Source organism: Uranotaenia lowii, chromosome 2 (assembly GCF_029784155.1).
Source record: "Uranotaenia lowii strain MFRU-FL chromosome 2, ASM2978415v1, whole genome shotgun sequence".
Lineage (NCBI taxonomy): Eukaryota > Metazoa > Arthropoda > Insecta > Diptera > Culicidae > Uranotaenia > Uranotaenia lowii.
The window spans coordinates 395652364-395666035 of NC_073692.1; positions in this window are offsets into that span (position 1 = coordinate 395652364).

The following is a 13672-nucleotide window of genomic DNA, read 5'->3' on the forward strand; positions in this document are numbered from 1 at the left end:
AAACTGTTCCTGCCAGCATGAACTTTTCACTGTATGAATTAAACAATTCCAAATAAGTTTTGTTGCATTTTGAGAATGCAAATTGAAATGATGATTGAACAACTTGCAAGGGCATTCAATAAAGTTTGTAATCCAAACTGATGTACGATTCTTGAAGTTTTATAACTTTGACTATTATTTTCACTTAAAATGTAAGTGACGACTGGAGTGAATTTTGCCCATTTGTAAATTCATGTGAATTGCTAGTGACCGTCGAATGAAATTCAACTTAAGTAAATCTGAATTTCTGTTCCTTAAAATCTGAGTCAAAGAAAATTAGAGTGCACTCATGAAATGAACAAAATGGGATTTATATTTCAAAACGACTAAACCTGAACTAAAGTGTAAAAAAGATTTTTCAGACATTATTCAGTTAAAGCATATCAAGATCACATTTTTTTTGTACTTTTTGTATGTACTTCTATAAATATTGCAAGCTCAAGGATTCTTATTACATCCAAGTGTTTACCTGTTTACCTCATAAAATGACTGGTTTTCAGCTCATAACACATGAATCCCTTATATGCATGAATTAGGTATTTATGAAGTGTATCATTATTTTTCTTTGTCTTTGTAACCCTAATCCACTCTTGAGTGTCAATATGACACGATTGAAAGTTTACGGCTTGTAACTTTATTCGGGTGCAATTTGAAAGCCCAGGAAAAAAAAACTTCCAAATCAGACCTTGAGTGTCAATTTAACACTCCTCGCTTAAAACCACTATATCTCTCTTGTTTCTCATCCGCTTATTACAAAGTTTATAGTTTTGGAAACCTCGTAATGTAGCTCAAGTATGTTCTAGAGGTTTTTTTCAGCAACAACTCTTCAATTTGCCGTTATTCAAAGTCTTAGAAAATAAAATCGAAAAAATTCTTCGGAAAAAAAGACTGTAGATCAGCAACGATATGCTCAAAAGAAATTAACTTAGTTTTCAGGAAAGCTGAAGTTAGAAGCTATACGTTGCTCATAAAAATAGATATTTTTTGAAAATGTTTAAGATCATGACCACAAAGAATGTAAAAAAGTGGTTACCGTACTTTTAAATCAATGAACCGTCAAATGTAAAAAAACAGCTACCTTTGAAAATTCGTCAAAAATTCTGTGTTTCGTATTTTAAAAATTTATAAATGCATAATGTGCCATACTACTTCAATTTTCCCATCCTCTTTTCAAAATTTATCTGGTGTGACTTAAACAATTTTGACGTTTCATTGGTTGAATAGTACGGATTTTACACCACTTTTTTTACATTTGTCGTCATAATCTTAAAAAATTTGGAAAAAATATATCCTTATGTGCAACGTATAGCTTCTAACTTGAGCTTTCATATATTGGTTTCAGTCAGGAGTGTAAAATTGGTACTCCTGGTACTCTAAAATTCAGGGAGAGATGAAGGTTAAAGATGAATAAAGAATTCAAGAAAAAATCCAAATGATTTTTTTTATTTAGACCCTTGTTTAGAAAATTAAATTCCTTTATTGATATTTTTGGCTAGTGAGCGGTAGACAATGTGCAACTCGAGACCCCATACACCCAACCTTCGGGTAGTGGTCATATCACCTCTTATCTGCAACTCCGATACTCTACCTCCCCGTGGTGCTAGCTGGGGTGCGAGCAACCTTAGCGGAGATCGGGTATCCAACCCCGGTGGATGCTTTGGTCGCATGCAAACTGAGTTAGGGGGCTTCGTACGTGTCTGTTCTCCATGTCAGGGGCGGCGTGCAGAGTGCAACAACGTCCTGGTGGTGTTCGGGACCCAAAACAGCAACATCACGACGGCCCTCCTGCGAGATAGTGGGGTTAGCTGCGGGCCTTGCGAGCCTGTGACTACAAAAAACATAAGCAACGAACAACGAACAACAAATTTCGGATGGAAATCGGCAAAGACCCACGCGACGGAAAGGGACTAGCGATTGGAAACTTGGAACATGGAACTGCCGAACTCTAAATTTTGTGGGCAGTACCCACGTGCTCTCCAACGAATTGAAGAGCCGCAAATTCAACATCGTAGCGCTGCAGGAGGTATGCTGGAAGGGCACTACGGTACGAACGTACCCAGATGATCCAGAGCTGCGGCAACACACACGAGCTTGGAACAGCTTTTATAGTGATTGGAAAGATGCAAAAGCGCGTGATCGGGTGGTGGCCGATCAACTCACGAATGTGCCGGTTGAGAATCAAGGGCCGGTTCTTCAACATCAGCATCATCAACGTGCACAGCCCCCACCTCGGAAGTACCGGCGACGACAAAGACGAATTTTACGCGCAGCTGAAGCGTGAATACGACCGTTGCCCAAAACATGATATCAAGATCTTCATCGGGGATTTTAATGCTCAGGTCGGCCAGGAGGAGGAATTCAAACCGACAATTGGAAGGTTCAGTGCGCACCAGCTGACCAACGAAAACGGCCTCAGACTTATTGATTTCGCCGCCTCCAAACGAATGGCCGTCCGTAGTACCTTTTTCCAGCACCGCCTCCCACACAAGTACACCTGGAGATCACCGTACCAAACGCAATCACAGATCGACCACGGCCACGTTTTGATTGACAGCCGGCACTTCTCGGACATCATCGACGTCAGATCCTGTCGATGCGCCAACATCAAGTCAGACCACTATCTGGTGATGGTGAAGATGCGCCCAAAACTCTCAGTAGTGAACAACACAACGGTTAAATATCGCACGACTGAAGCAACCTGAGGTCGCGGCAGACAATGCGCAATCGGTCGAAGCAGCGCTGCCGGCAGATGGCGAGCTTGAAGAAGCCCCTCTCGAGGACTGTTGGGATACCATCAAGACAGCCATCAACAGTGCTGCGGAGAACGTCATCGGTTATGTGGAGCGAACTCGACGGAACGACTGGTTCGACGAGAAATGTAGGAGGGTGATGGACGAAGAGAATGCCGCGCAGGCGGCAGTAGTGCAAAGAGGCACCCGTCGAAATGTGGAAAATCACCGACAGCGGAAGAGGCAGTGAGTCCGAATTTTCCAGGAGAAAATGCGCCGTCTGGAGGAGGAGGAGCTCGAGGAGCTGGAGCAGCTGCATCGTTCCTAAGAAACACGAAAGTTCTATCAGAAACTCAACGTATCCCGCAAAGGCTTCGTGCCGCTAGCCGAAATGTGCCGGGATAAGGACGGGGGCATCCTGACGGACAATCGTGAGGTGATCAAAAGGTGGAAGCAGCACTTCGATGAACACCTGAACGGCGCACATGCAGGAGATCAAGACGGTGGGGGAAGGTACATCGCCGGCGTAGACAACGACGTAGACGATGAGTGAAGTTAAGGAAGCCATTCGCCAGCCATTCGCCAGCTGAATAGAAACAAGTCGGCTGGGAAGGATGGAATCGCAGCTGAACTCATCAAAATGGGCCCGGACAAGTTAGCCGATTGCCTACACCGGTTGATAGTCCGGATCTGGGACATAGAACAGCTACCGGAGGAGTGGAAGGAGGGGGTAATATGCCCCATCTACAAGAAGGGCGACAAATTGGACTGTGAGAACTACCGAGCGATCACTGTCCTCAATGCCGCCTACAAAGTGTTGTCCCGAATCCTACTCCGCCGCCTAACGCCACAAGCAAACAGATTCGTGGGAAGTCATCAGGCCGGCTGCATGAAGGGACGGTCAACGACGGACCAGATATTCACATTACGGCAAATCCTCCAAAACTGCCGGGAACACCAAGTCCCTACGCACCATCTATTCATCAACTTCAAAGCCGCATACGACACGATCGACCGTAACGAGCTATGGAAAATCATGGACGAGAACGGCTTTTCCGGGAAGCTGATCAGACTGATCAAGACGACGATGGATGGAACGCAGTGCTGTGTGCGGATCTCGGGTGAATTGTCGAGTTCATTCGAATCACGCAGGGGGCTTCGACAAGGTGATGGTCTATCCTGCATGATGTTTAACGTGGCGCTAGAAGGTGTTATTCGACGAGCAGTGGGCGAAATGCGGGGCACGATTTTCAACAGGTCCAGTCAACTTATCTGCATTACCGATGACATTGATATAGTCGGCAGATCATCTGCGGCGGTGGAAGACATCTACCGCAAACTGAAACGCGAAGCAGGAAGGATTGGGTTGATGATTAATACGTTAAAGACGAAGTACATGCTGGCCTGCGGATCCGAGACCGACCGAACCCGCTTGTCCAGTAGTAACAAGGTCACGATCGACGGCGACGAGCTGGAGATAGTCGTAGACTTTGTCTATCTCGGCTCACTGGTGACCGCAGACAATGATACCAGCCGTGAGATCCGGAGGCGAATTATCAGCGGAAGTCGTGCCTACTATGGACTCCACAAGCAACTGCGGTCGAGAAGACTTAGCCCTCGCACGAAGTGTAATCTGTATATGACGCTCATTAGACCGGTTGTTCTCTACGGGCACGAGACATGGATATTGCTCGAGGAGGACCGCGTACACTCGGAGTATTCGAGCGACGAGTGTTAAGAACCATCTTTGGCGGCGTACAGGAGAACGGAGTGTGGAGGTGAACCCAGTATCCAGAAGGTGGTGAAAGCTGGCGGGATACGCTGGGCGGGACATGTTGCGAGAATGCCGGACGACTGTCCTGCAAAACAGGTGTTCGCTACGAATCCGGTAGGAACAAGACGAGCGGGGGCGCAACGAGCGAGGTGGTTAGACCAAGTGGAGCGTGATCTGGCGAACGTGGGGTGCCCGAGAAATTGGAGAACGGTTGCCAAGGACCGAGTGAATTATAGGAATTATGTTCGTCAAGTTATGTCGTGAGACAGTATATAAACAAATAAAAATTACTGATATTTTCTATAGCTTTCAAATCAATTTTTACTTTTACATTGAAACCTTCTATAAAGTTTTTTTCACTAATTTAAATTATATTTAATCATTGAATGAAAAATAAACATGCTGAAAATTTCAAAACAACACGCTATGATAAATTGAAAATCTGAGTTTAGGTTTTTTGTTCCAATGAGCTTTGGGGATGCTGATGAATGATGTCAATGACAATATGTATTTGTTAAAATATTTAATTTTTTTGTGAAATTCTAAAAAAATGCCAAAAAATCCTGGTTATCAAATCAAACACATCCCACCCCATCGTAATGGTTTTGTTTATCCTATTTTTTTTTCTCAAGAAATCACGTTACTTTTCAACGCGCGACGGTCAATATCCCATCTGTTGTTTATGGGATGCTCTTGAAAATAAAATTCGCATTGCTTTGAACATCTTCCACCAACGACGTACTGCCCTCCCCACAATCTAACCTGCTCTGTTCATTCTAGGTTAATGACAGTCAAATTAAAATGATTTATCACAGGTACAACTTTGAATCCGGACCCGCGCTTAAAATGCCTCCCCTTCTAAGATTAAAATGATTTACAGTGCGGCCGCTGCTGCTCCTGATGCATTTATTTGCCAGCCAGCAGCTGTCCCGGTTTTGAAATGTAAGGAATTATAATTTAGATTGTGCAATTTGCAGCATCATTCCTCGATTTACGATTTCGGTTGGCAGCCCCCCATCAGTAGATAGATATACGGGTTTGTTGTTTTGTTGTGTGCCATATGAATGTGTACTTATACTTATAATGTGCCTATAATTTTGCAAATCTCGCTTCAGTGGAAGCAAAACTCGGTGACAAACTGTCTAGCAGGGCCAGGCCGGGATGTCTCTTCCATTGCTCGCTGGCTCAATGGCTGGCTGTCACAAAGTTTGCGCTGCTGATGTTGTTGTCCCAGGCTAGCTGAAACTGACCGGCATTTGTGTGTACGTCCAATGACATCGCTTACCGGCATAAATTAGCCTGTAATGAATTTAAATTTAGCTGTACATATTGCAATATTTCCGTCCGAACTGCCCTGCCATTAAGTATTACTCTGGTCAAAGGCAAAGCCAAAGCTTAGCGCGACTTCGTTGGCAGATTTTGCATTCAACAGCATCGCCGTTCAATTATTGCTTCAATGATATAAAATGTGCAGCAACACCGAGCTCATACTGTCCCGTCAACTTGAAATCCTAAAAACCTCAAACCAAAACCTCAAAGGTACAGATTGATCAGAGAGTTCGGTTAGAAGGGAAAACGTTTGCTGGAAAAACGTGAGCGCACACGCTGCGACATTTTACTGAGGAGGGAAGCACATAAGACACATTGCCTTAGAAGCAAGCTGCCCAATTGGTTTGCTCCACCTTCCTCGAAGAGTGAGAGGGTCCATCAACCTCGTCATCGGGTCACGATTTTACCAGATGCATTGGAGTTGCCAATTTGAATTACAGATTTATCTCTTTCCAGTTTGTGGCTGTTCAGTTAGGATTGGATCTAAGGCAAAGCGATTTGAAAAAGTTGAACTAAGTGTGAGCTAAATGGAGCTCTTAGAGCAGTTTCAGCCCGAAATATGTCATCTAAGTGTACTATTGATATTATACGAAAAAGTCCTATTTTTATGGGGTGGTGCCAGTGGTTTGAAATCTTTTTTGTTTCTTTCAAAAAACAAAAAAAAAATTGATGTAAACAATGTTTCACAACAAAAAAATCTTTCAATACCGCTTTTCTTAACCATTAACATTTATTTTAACACGTTGTACACAAATACTAAGAATATCTTCACAGAATATGGAGTTGTAGCTAGATATGTGGTCTATTTGAAATAAAAGAATATTTCAAACTATGAAGAAAGTGTTTTGAAGGTATAGCCATAAATTGAGTTAGACTTTTCCGAATATCATATAAAACATACTGAACGATTAGGTACTGGGTTAAGTGAAGGAGGCGTAGCAGCAGTGGATCAATTTTATCAGAATTACCGTCAATGTAATACAGAACTTTGAATGAACCATCATAGCTTTCGATAATAAGTCCTAGAAGTTGTCAACATTTATATGAAATTTGGAAATAATAAATTAGGGATCTTGAAGCACTCATTATATTTTTAATTTTTTGTATTTACTCAAAATAGCTAGTTATAAGCTTATTCTTCTTAACCACAAAGATAACCATTTTAAGCATTGGTAAAAACTTATCAAATATTTACAAATAAAAGTGAGAAGATAAGTTCGTTGTTCAAGTCAAATTTATTTTTCTACTCTTGTAAACTCGATTCAAATCAAAGACTATAGTTTGAAAGATTGTATTTTGAAGAATTTGTTAAACAACAAACAAATATAATATATTTCCAGCTGCATTTATATTTGAAAATAAAATACAACTTCTATGACCAAGAAAAATTTATCATTAATGATTTAATTCATAATTATAATCCAGTGAATATTTTATCAAAAATCAGAATCTGTATTTTTCTAACAACGAAAAATTCCAAATTTGTTTTAAACATATTTGTAGTTTCTTCTGATTTGTGTATCCAAATTGACTTTGATTGAATATTGAATTTTAATTTTGAATCCCAATTTAAAATTTTGAAACTACGATCTTCTGCAATTTGAATCCTTTTTAAAATTCTTACATTGATATTTTAATCTTGATTTAAAACTGAACTGAACTGAGTTGAATGTGAATATAAATTATTAATTTTATACCGAATCTGAATCCTGTGTTTCAACTTGAGTTTGTAATTTGAATTCCGAATTTCAAAACGATCGAATCGAAGTTCAGATTAGAATTTGTATGAACCAAAAAGCAATGCAGAACTCTCAACAAGAAATCAGTTAATTGAATTTTGTATTTTTGGCTTTCAATATCGATTCGTTATTTGATTATTTATTCAAAATTAGACTTGTGTGTGAATCTAAAAGAAAATTGCGAGCCATGAAACTTTTTTAAATTACAATTCTACATTAGAATTAAAAGTAAAAATTTGAAATCAAAACATTGAAAATGGTTTGTCATTTTAAAATATTTTCTTTTCATGTTCCGGGATTATGAATTTGAAAAGCAAAACCAAGATAAAAATCAGGATTTTGTGCGGATTGTGATCCAAACTAAAATTCGAGAACAATAAATTGGACTCAGAATCCGAAATCCGATCACAGGTATTGAATTTTAATGTTTAAATGAAATTGGGAACCATACAATCCGGTATAACTCTGACCTAAGCTTCCCAGATTTTTCCTGCAAGTATCTGAGCCGTATAAATCCAGGCTATTTTTCTCAATATCTACCAATATCCAAATTATTCAATTAAAATTTTCAAGAGAAACATTTGAAATATTGTTTTTATTATCGAAACACATCAGTCAATCAAATTTGAGATCTTTGGAGACAAAGGGGTAGAAGTGCCAAAATTAAAAAACAATCGAGATAACCATCTAGAGCGAATCCTTGACTACATACATCATTTGCTATTTTATTCCATTATTTTCTTATGTTTTGATTTCTTAGAAAAAATACTGCCAACTGATAGTTACATTTTGTTTTTAGTCAAAGGGGTGTAAGTGCTAGACTGGTGATTTTCTTATACCCTTTTGCCCCCAACCCGAATGTCATTTCTAGCAAAGAGTGGTTTTTTTTTCATCGGGATTAAAAAAAGTAAAATTTAATTTGCATTTGAGAAGTATATCATGTTTGAAAATTTACCCTAAACAGTCATTCATTTCATTGCATTAATTGTTAACTCTAGAGGCTCATAAAGCCTACAGAAGCGATAGAAATTCAACAAACCATCAACATTATATAAATTTATGCAAGTAGCTCAACTCATGTATTAAAAACTCTTTTGAAAAATACAATCAGGAAATTGAAAATGGCATTAAGAAAAACCCAAAAGCATTCTTTGGCTATGCTAAAATGCGGATAAAAAATTCAAACTTTCCGACTTGTTTTGACACTAGACGGAAACATTGGCAATAATCCAATGGAAATATGTAATTTATTTGCATCCTTTTTCAAGAAGTTTACACATCTTTCTCTGAGAATAACCGTGATAGAGAATACTTTTCATGAATTCCAGAGTTTGCGTGTGACATTCAAGTCTATGGAATTGATTACAATAATGTTTACGAACGACTTAAAAAACTTGATGCTTCTAAAGGAGCCGGGCCGGATGGACTCCCCCCATGTTCCCTTAAAAACTTAGCCGTTGAGTTAACCGACCGGAAAAGCTTCTGCTAACATGTTGCTAAGTAATAAAAAAGTGCCCAAATTTTGGAAAAAATCATTTTTGATCCCAATTTTCAAGTCCGGAAAAAAAATCAGATGTACGAAATTACCGAGGAATAGCCATTCTATCTTGCATTCCTAAACTCTTTGAATCAATCATAATGGCAAAATCTATCAACAAGTAAAAAATATTGTAACCAGCAAACAACATGGATTCTTCAAAGGGCGCTCTACCGCATCAAATCTTCTCGAGTTCGTTTCATACGTAATCAATTCCATGTGCCGAGGCTTTCACGTTGAGGCTCTTCAATCATACTTAACCGATGGAACACAAATTGTTCGCTTCAAAAACGAATTATCCAAACCCGTAGCTGTAACCTCCGGTGTGCCTCAGGGGTCTCATCTAGGACCTCTTCTTTTCATACTGTTGGTAAATGACATTTCCTTCATACTAAAACGGATTGAACTCCATATATAAACTGACGATATGAAACTTTTTCTGAAAATCAAGACAACCGAGGATGTTGAAGCATTTCAAAACGAAATCAATGTGTTCTATGAATGGTGCAACAAAAGTCTACTTCAATTGAACGTTAAAAAATGCAACTCCATATCGTTTAGTAGAAAACAAATTTACCCACTCATTGAAACTAAATTAGGCAGTGAACCGGTACAAAAATGCCAAATTGTAAGAGATCTTGGTGTCATCTTGGATTTGAAACTTACGTTTTTAGAACATCAGAACACTATTATTAATAAAGCTAATTGCATGTTAGGATTTGTTAAGCGTTTCAGCCACCACTTTCAAGATCCATACACCATAAAGTCACTTTATATATCTTATGTACGATCGATATTAGAGTATTGTAGTGTCATATAGAATCCTTATTCAAATAATCACGAGCAACGTCTTAAATCTGTCCAAAAACAATTTTTATCGTATGCACTCCGTAAAATAAACTGGATCACATTTCCTCTTCCATCATACGATTCACGTTGTAAGCTAATTGACATAGAACCTCTCAGTAAACGTAGGGATTTTTCTCAAATTTCGTTTTTAAATGATATTGTTACACAAAGAATAAACAGTCCTGAATTACTTTCAAAACTCCACTTTTTTGCATCCTCCCGTCCATTAAGAAACAAATAATTATTTTACATTAAATTTTATGACAAGGACTATGCAAAATATCAACCCATTGATCAAATGATGTACAAATACAATGCAGAAAGTGAAATTATAGACGTAACAATGAATACAACACAATTGAAAATTGCATTTAAAAACTAATACATACATACAACTTCAAAATAATAAATAACATTAGTTTTAACTAGTTTTAAGTATTGTAGTCTACGAAGTTTGACGAAATAAATAAATAAATAAATGCATAACTCTAAAAGTTCAATTTTTTTTATAATTTTAACTAACATTTCAGTAAAAACAGCAAATTAGAAACTTACAATTTGCTAGACGTTTCGGCCTTTGGTCTCGGCTTTCATCAAGGAATATCTTGAATAGCTGAAAACTTTTAAAATAAGCAGATTTTCGTTTGATTTCACCAAAAAAAGTGGAAAAAAGCGGGTTAAATCTGGGCAATTTGACAAACTAATTCTAATGTTACTAAAATGCGATATTCGGGACTTAGTGTTAGACTTAGTAATAGTGAGTAAATAAAAATAACTGGTCTTGGTATATTTGAACTCTCACGAGGCAGGGGGGATAAATTTAAAATAGATTAAAAATAAATTTAATATTCTTTATTGAATATTTGATTAAAGAGTGCACAGTATTGTAAAAAACCATCGTCTTCACTTACCTCGAGCGACCCCGGTGTACCTTTTTCATTTATTCAATTATTCATGATTTTTTTCATCGTTCTTTTCTTGATTGTGAATAACAATTTATTGAATCCATGGGAATACATAGTACTATTGACTGCTACTATTGTCTTATTTCATTAATAATTCATCATCTAAAAGAAAAATTTACAAATATTTAGCCACAGGTGACTTTAAAGCGTCTTCTAAGAGTCATACATAGTACACTTCTTGTGGGTTTGTTTAAGCATTTGTAAGATGGTAGTCATCATATCCTCGAAAGATTGTACGCTAAGAGTTAAGTAAGTAAAAGGAAACATCAAGTTTCATTGACATCCTGTAAGTGTTTGTGTTCGTGTTTTACACATTATTATTATAAATGTTTCTTATTTATACTCGGCGGAATGAAAAACTAGAGAGACATTTATTTTTATAGAATATCAAAGAAAGCTCGTTTGAAGTGTGGGTAAAAGCATGCTCTCAAACCACCTCACAGTGGTGCAGAACACCAATTCAGCTGTACTTAATTATAAGCGCCCAGGAATGACGCGATAAATATGTGGTGTCTTCGGAGACATTGTTCAGTTTTACAAGGAGTATATTTAGGTATATAATTTGTTGCAATTTTTATTCATTCAAAACACTGCAAGTTCCACCGATTTCCACACTAGTTTAAGATGAAAAAAATCTATTTATCATCAAAATTAATCACACTAAAGGTGGTAGTGCGACCATGTGCACCTTTCGATGAACGAGCCTTTGAAAATCACTTGAAAATACACTAAATGTTTTTTACAAAGCTTCGGCAACTTCCAAAATCAACATATTGTTTGAAGAAATTGTAGATGTTGGCTTTTTCCAACTTTGTTCCCAAGACAGCGAATCATTTTATCCAGTCTACATCGTTCCAAATGTTAAAAACTGTTTTTTCAAGGTATTTACTTTCATTCAATGTAACTTCTGAAGGTGATGTAATAGAACTTTAACATATTTGACAAATATATGTATTTTGACCAGAAAAACAACTTTGTCGAAGACATTAAAGCCCTTAATTTAATAATAAAAAATTGGCAATTTTATCTCGCTAAGATATACTCCTTATATAACTGAACCATGTTGCCCAAGTCACCAAATGTCTATCTCTTCATTCTGGGCTTTATTCATTTAGTACGCTTGCACTTGCGCTCTTTTGCATACTTTTAAGATGTACGAATAAGGCCAGTCCCGATTCAAATTGCATCACGAGAAAAACCGCTGTAGGAAATAACCCACTGAAATTTTTTTCATGAAAATTTGCACAGAGATAATTTCATATGTATTGTTGACAGTGCATTTTTTCGATTTTCGATTTTTCAAAAGTTAGAAAAAATGGCGTCACTAAAAAATTGACGATGCAAATTTATTCTGTACAAAATTCGGAAAGTCTTGAAATCGTGCAGCTAACGGCGAGTTTTCATTTTAAACGTCATTTAGAATTCTGAGTGTTGAAATGAAGAATAAATACAGGCAAAACAAATGTTTAGTTAGTGATCATGAACAAAAACGTGTGGTGGCAGTTTGAAGTGAAATTTTTATTTTTCGACCAGGGCGCTATGGGATAGTTCTATGGAAACCAAAAAAGTATTTTCATGCTTTTTCGATTTTTTCTTAAAACCTATTTCTTTTTTGATAAAGTAAAACTTAAATATGATTTTTCTTACCTGTAATACGTGTAACTTGCAGTTAATTGTAATTTATTCATTTTTCTGGATCAAAATATCAATTTGCCAATAACCAGCTCACAATTTTGGTCCCAGCTACAAAATTACTGAACCGATTTAAAATAATTTTGTTTTATGAAATCGTTTTTAAAGCTGGTATATTTATGATAAATTTTAATACATTTGACTAGCTGACCTGGTAAACTTCGTTTTACCTTTAAATTCAAAAATGGTTTAGCCCTTTTTGCCGCTAGTAATATTCGTGCATTGATTCCACTTTTTTATTTTGGGAACATTAACCTCAAAAACCCGTTTTTTGCCCGTTTTTTTTGTACCGATAGTTTTTAAGGTTAATTGTCACATCTGTACACGCTCAGCAAGTGTGTGTAAGAAATGTCAAAAACAACTATTCAAATACTGGCTTGGAGATATCTGGACCCAAGGTATTCATTTTTGTACAAACAACATTATTTTTTACAAAACTAATTTTAGTACATTTAAATTTCTACTCAGAGTTGTTGATTAGAATAACTATACAATTGTCATTAATTTTGAGAGACATATCAGTTCAACGAAGTGGTATAGAAAAACAAAGAGTGGAGTGAGTTACATTTGAAAGAATTTTATTCTTTAAAGATTGGAGAGCTTAATCAAAAGCTTTGATTCAAAATCATAAATCTACAAATGTATACTTGAAAGATTATCTACTCAAGACGCGATGTCCATAATCCTTTTTATGCTAGTATAAATACGCATTTCTGGTTAAAATTTGAGGAAATCTATAGGGAAACGGCACGAGCTCTTCTAACATGCTTTTCTGAGGCACATCAAAAGTAATAATCTTCAACCTGGGAGCTATACAAAAGGTAGGTAAAACAAAAATGACAGAGGGTGATGCACTTCGTTCGGTTGGCCTCTCCAGTAGGTGCTATACCTATAGAGATATGTCGATATATTCATGCTTTCCGTCCATCCATCGTGTAGCCGGAATGTATCGTTCAGTATTTCCATCAAATCCCTTCAGCTTTCCTCTCCACGCACCGGTCCATTTCTGTTTCTACCTT